We start from the raw sequence: 6,432 nt of genomic DNA on the forward strand, positions 1-6,432 counted from the left end.
GAGCTGATTGTAGGTGAGCACCTGAAGGGGAGCTTTAGATCTGTATGTGAATATATCACAACATAGGATATTTGCCAACTTTGAGGAGGGTCAAGTGCAATCACAGGGGAGGAGGGGGGGGGGGCATAGTGCCGTAGATTGCATCATTTTAGCTCCACCCAACAGGAGGTTTCCATTGGTTCATTAATGAAAATCTTGATAAAATATTTACAAACATTGAAGCTTACCTGCCAACATTCCCAATTGGAAAATCTACACAAAATTGGCTTCATTCAAACCACACCCAGATCAACAAACCAGTTTTGGGAAAGGTTATGGTTTTTTTTTCCTGGAAGCCACAACCGTTTATGCTGTAAGGATCCAGAAAAGTAAGATTAGAAAGCTTGAATGGGCCCCATACTCTTTATAACACATTGGGCAACTGTATAATACTTTTCACTAGTACAAATTGTGGTGTGTAAAAGGTTATTACAGAACTAGCAGTAAAGTAGTAAAGCTTTACCTAGTTTTATCATTAGGAGATAAAAGCATTTGATTGCATTTTTAACCTAGGATATTTCAGGCTCTAGCAGCAGGGGAGTTTTATGAATTAGCCAAATGATCAGCTAAAGTCTTGTCACCACAGGTAACTGGCTGTTGTAAACCCCTTCTTGCACTTCATCAGCCTTGAGATGATGTTTGACCATATCAAGGTTACTGCGCTGCTCCCTCATCCATGCTAGTTAATGTTCTTCCCTAAATCTAACATCTTAACCTTCCCCAGGTTGTTCACCCTGAGGTGTAGCTTATACTCTTTCCCTGCACATCTGGGACCCCAGCTCCAATATCCTGTGAGCTAGTGTGGGGAGGAGGTGGCAAGTCACTGATCACTTGTTGCTTGCTTAGTAACCTGTGATAAGTATTTTTATCTGGAAAAAAGAAGCCTTTAAACAGGTCATTGAGGTCTGAATATAGTGGAATTGAGCTTGCAGGAACCGTACAGGGAGTTAACTGGAACTGGAAATGCTGCCTGCATCTTCTCGACCTCCCCACTCTCCCACAACTGGTTAGTCTCCCAGGTGTGAAATGTTGGATGGATTTACTTGCCCATCAACCTGTCAGACGCCGTCCCCGCGCCTCCACGCTAAGCAGGGACAGACGTCTGTCTCCCTCTGAGCGTCCCGTTGCTAGGCAACGGAGACACGTCTTCCGGCGACGTGGTGCGCATGCGCGCCCGTTGCCATGACAACGGGACGCGCTGCTGAGACTTCCTGTCGGCGGCCAGCTGTCTGACCGCCGAATCACTGCCCACCAATGAGAGAGAAGGACTTCCTATATATATCCTGCTCTGACATCACTAGGATGCCAGAACAACTAGTTATCTAGCCTCCAGCGTTCCAGCTATGCCTTCATTTTATCCTATCTATTGATTCCTGTTACTGACCCGGCTTCCTGACCTCGCCTTTGGATTTTCCCTGTGTCCTGTCTTGTTACTTCGGTTTGACCTTGGCCTGCTGACTATCCTCTGCCTCCTGATTTGGTACTTTATCTGCCCGCTTGGTTCTGACTCGGCCTGTACATCTACGGATTTGCCCTTACCTCGCAAGTAGCTATCTGGGAGGGCCGCGACCTGCACGTCGCTCGCTGCGAAGTCCAAACTCCCTTGCGGGGGTCCCTGGTGAATACCGGTGGCGTGTTAGACTCTGCGCCTCCTTGTGTAGCTGAGCCAATACTTGCAGGTACTAAAGTCACCTCCGTGACAGTTTGCTCTGGCCATGTCGACCGAGTCGTCTAATGAACCTTCAGCACGTGACCTTCTACTCCATTTGGCTCATAGAGTTGAGAAACAAGAGGCTGAGCAAGCACAGTTGCTTCATTGCATTCAAGGAGTCGCCTCACGTCTCGAGACCCTCCAGACCTCTATGACTGCAGCTCAGAATGTTCCCGTGACTACCTCGGCGGCTGCAGCGACCTCCTCCTCTCCTGCCGTGGCATCCACTGCTGTTTTGAGACTTTCCTCGCCGGAGAAGTTTGACGGAGAGCCTAAGAGATGCAGGGGATTTCTGAATCAGTGTCTTATACACTTTGAGTGTAATCCAGCCTCGTTCCCCTCAGAACGCATCAAAGTGGCTTTCATCATTTCTCTATTATCCGGACAGGCACTCGCCTGGGCTTCCCCCTTGTGGGAGCGAAATGACGCAATGCTTTCTAACGCCTTTACCTTTATTGAGACCTTCCGTAAGGTCTTCGATGAGCCAGGTTGCATATCCTCAGCTGCCTCCAGTCTCCTTAACCTCCGCCAAGGATCCATGACAGTCGGTCAGTACGCCATACAGTTCCGCACCTTGTCCTCTGAACTCAGTTGGAACCACGAAGCCTTAGTAGCGGCATTCTGGCAAGGGCTGTCAGATCGAGTTAAGGACGAGTTAACATCTCGGGAGCTTCCTACTGATCTGGATTCATTAATCACCCTATGCAACCACATTGATCTACGCTTTCGAGAACGTACACAGGAACGTTCCGCCTCCAGACGGACCACTACTCGCCTAGCTCCCATGTTCCAAAATCCGATACTTCAGGAGGAACCGATGCAGATTGGCCGATCTCGGCTTTCCGCTGAGGAACGTCAGCGACGTTTCAAACAGAATCTGTGCTTATATTGCGGGGATCCTGGTCATACCATATCCTCTTGTACTAAACGACCGGGAAACGCCCCCTCCTAGTCGGTGGCAGGGAGGCTGACTTAGGAGTTGGAGTTACTACTCCCTACACTACTGCTAGCACAGATTGCTTATGCCCATCTCCTTGGATTCAGCTGTCGGCCCCTTTGAGACCCTAGCCTTTGTGGATTCCGGCTCTGCCGGAAATTTTATATCTGCCACTCTGGCATCGCAACTCCAATTAAATACACTAAAATTGCCTCAGCCGTTATTTCTCACCGCAGTGGATGGGAATCGGATCTCCAACGGGTCGGTTTCCCACATCTGTTCTCCTATTCGGCTGACGGTAGGGGTGCTACATTCTGAACTCATCGAGTTTTTGGTTCTTCCTCGTTCTGTCAACACTGTCATTCTAGGATTACCTTGGCTCAAGTTTCACTCACCCCAATTTGATTGGAATCGTGCTATGGTTACCTCTTGGGGCCCACAATGTTTCAAGTCCTGCATGTCTGGTCTAAAACCTGGCCACTCCACTCTTCCTTGTCGACGGACATCTCCTCAGACTGAATTACCATCTTCATATAACTCCTACCAAGATGTGTTCTGCAAAACTGCGGCCGAGGCCCTACCTCCTCATAGGGCCTGGGATTGCTCCATTGAACTTTTTCCTGATAAACCGCTTCCCAAAGGCAGAATATATCCATTATCTCTTCCCGAGAATGCTGCTATGTCTACCTATATATCTGAAAATCTCCAGCGTGGATTTATCAGGAAGTCTACCTCTCCCGCAGGCGCGGGATTCTTCTTTGTTAAAAAAAAAAGACGGGACTTTACGGCCTTGCATCGATTACCGGCGATTGAATGCCATCACTGTTAAAAACAGATACCCATTGCCACTCATCTCGGAACTGTTTGATAGGATCTCTGGATCTAAGATCTTTACTAAACTAGATCTGCGAGGAGCATATAACCTCATTCGTATACGCTCTGGAGACGAGTGGAAGACTGCCTTTTGCACTAAAGAGGGTCACTTTGAATATCTTGTGATGCCCTTTGGATTGTGCAACGCCCCTGCTGTGTTTCAGTCTTTTATTAATGAGATTTTTCAAGACCTTCTCTACGTCTCTGTAGTAGCCTGTCTAGACGACATTTTAATCTTCTCTCCAGATTTGGCCACCCATCGTGCTCATGTAAGAGAGGTTCTATCCCGGTTAAGAACAAATAAGTTATACTGCAAACTCGAGAAGTGTGTTTTTGAGGTATCACAGATTCCTTTTCTGGCTTACATTGTATCTGGAGTCGGTCTGCAGATGGATCCTGTGAAGTTATCTGCTATCCTCGAATGGCCCAGACCGTTGGGACTAAAGGCAATTCAGAGATTCGTTGGATTCGCCAACTACTATCGACAGTTCATACCTCACTTTTCTTCCATCATTGCACCCATTACCCATCTGACCAGAAAAACAGCGAATCCTCAAGTTTGGTCTCCGGAAGCTATTACCGCCTTTGAACTCCTCAAGAAAGCTTTCTCTTCTGCTTCAGTGCTTGCTCAACCTGATCAGAACAAACCATTTCTAGTCGAAGTTGATGCTTCCTCGGTTGGTGTCGGGGCAGTCTTGTCGCAAGAATCTATTTCTAGGAAACTAATACCCTGCGGTTTCTTCTATAGGAGGTTTTCCCCTTCTGAGTCTAATTACAGCATCGGAGATAAAGAGTTATTAGCCGTAAAGTCTGCATTCGAAGAATGGCGTCATCTCCTGGAGGGCGCTCTCTACCCGGTCACTGTACTTACCGATCACAAAAATCTCATCTACCTTCGGGAGGCTCGTTGCCTGAATCCCCATCAAGCCAGATGGTCCTCATTCTTTGCCCGGTTTAATCTCAGACTCACCTACCGTGCTGGTTCACTAAATTCCAAGGCTGATGCTCTGTCCCGTTCCTTCGATATCTCTGATACTCCACACTCGGTAGAACCCCCACCGGTCTTAGAACCTTCTTGCCTTGTGGCGATCACTCGGACACCGCCTGTCGGTTGCTCCTTTCTGGAACCACACCTACGCCTGAAGGCGCTCCGTTGGGCACATACCTCTAAGTTTGCTGGACATGCCGGATCAGAGAAAACTCCTTCATTACTCTCTTGACAATACTGGTGGCCCACCATCCGTACTGACGTCCGGGAGTTCGTAGCCTCATGCACTACTTGTGCTCAGAATAAAGTACCTAGACAACCTCCCGCTGGACTGTTACAACCTCTTCCAATTCCTGATCACCCTTGGTCTAGCATCTCAATGAATTTCATCACCGATTTACCACCGAGCAACGGCTACAACACCATCTGGGTCACTGTGGACAGATTTTCTAAAATGGCCCATTTCGTTCCACTAAAGGGCCTTCCAACTGCAACTAAACTAGCACAAATCTTTATTAAAGAGATCTTCCGCCTCCACGGTTGTCCTCTGGAAATAATCTCTGACCGTGGCGTCCAGTTTATTTCTCGCTTCTGGAGAGTCTTCTGCAAGGACTTAGGTATCAGTCTTAAATTCTCCTCTGGGTATCACCCACAGACCAACGGTCAGACGGAGCGAGTAAATCAAGATTTAGAATTGTTTCTTCGTTGCTTTTCTTCACACAACCAATCCAATTGGAGTCTTCTGCTGCCTTGGGCCGAATTTGCCCACAACAGCCATAATCATTCTTCTTCTGGATATTCTCCATTCTTCACTGTATATGGGACCCATCCCATTCTTCCCTCGTTTTCTTTCCCACCTCCCACGGTCCCTGCCGCCCACGCTATGACTCAAGATATGGCTAAACTATGGGTTTCCACCAAGCAGAACCTTCTCAAATCTGAGCCAATCAAAGCTCATGTTGCCAGGGATACCTGAGCAGACCCGGGTTCAGCGTGAACCTGGTGGACCCGGAAATTTGCCTAGGTGGGAGGTTCTGTCACCCGGCAATATCCTGGGTTCATGCACACATGATATTCAGATCACTACTTTTATTAAATAGACATTTTAAAGTAATTTCTTTATTATTATAGATTTTGCCTTGACTCACAGCAGGGCTCACAGAACTTCTAACTGAGACTATTAATACAGTGCCACAGTTTTGTTTTTTGTTTGTTTTATTTTGTATTTATACATATAAATGATCAATAAGTGTTTGCATGCTAATGTAGAAGTGTGCCATGATTTTAAGTGTTATTTCTTTGATAATGATGAAATAAAAGTATTCTACCAGACCATTTAAATATGCTTTATCAAACATGTGGAAACAAAACTATTTAAATATAAAATGGATCTACAAATTTAGAACTGTCAGATTATCTTTTAGAATAACAGTTTTACTTTTTGTAACACTACGATAAAAAAACGCTATATATTTAAATGTATATCTTGCAAAGAATTTAGAGATGTGCCCTTTATCCCTCTCCACAATTAGCAGAGTGAAGGGTGTGATACCATCAGGATCTCCAACATTCTCGAGTAAGATGCTCCCTCACTTGGTACCCTTCTGTCACACGCCACACTCTCGCTGTCTCCCCGCGGGAGCCGGCGTGTGTACCCGCTGCCTCCCGCTGGGTCCCCGCCTGACTTCTCTGCTTTTTTTTTACTTACCTGGTTCCACGCTGCTACAGTCCATCCAGCGCTGCCTCTCTCCTTTCTGGGTCGGCGCTTCCTGGTTCTGCGCATGCGCAGAACGTCCTAACTCTTTTCTGTATTGCTACTGCCCTCTATTGGCTGCCTAATTGGAAATACACTATAAAATACCTTCTGACTTGAAATCTGTGCTG

The sequence above is a fragment of the Mixophyes fleayi genome, chromosome 3 (assembly GCF_038048845.1).
Source record: "Mixophyes fleayi isolate aMixFle1 chromosome 3, aMixFle1.hap1, whole genome shotgun sequence".
Classification (NCBI taxonomy): domain Eukaryota; kingdom Metazoa; phylum Chordata; class Amphibia; order Anura; family Limnodynastidae; genus Mixophyes; species Mixophyes fleayi.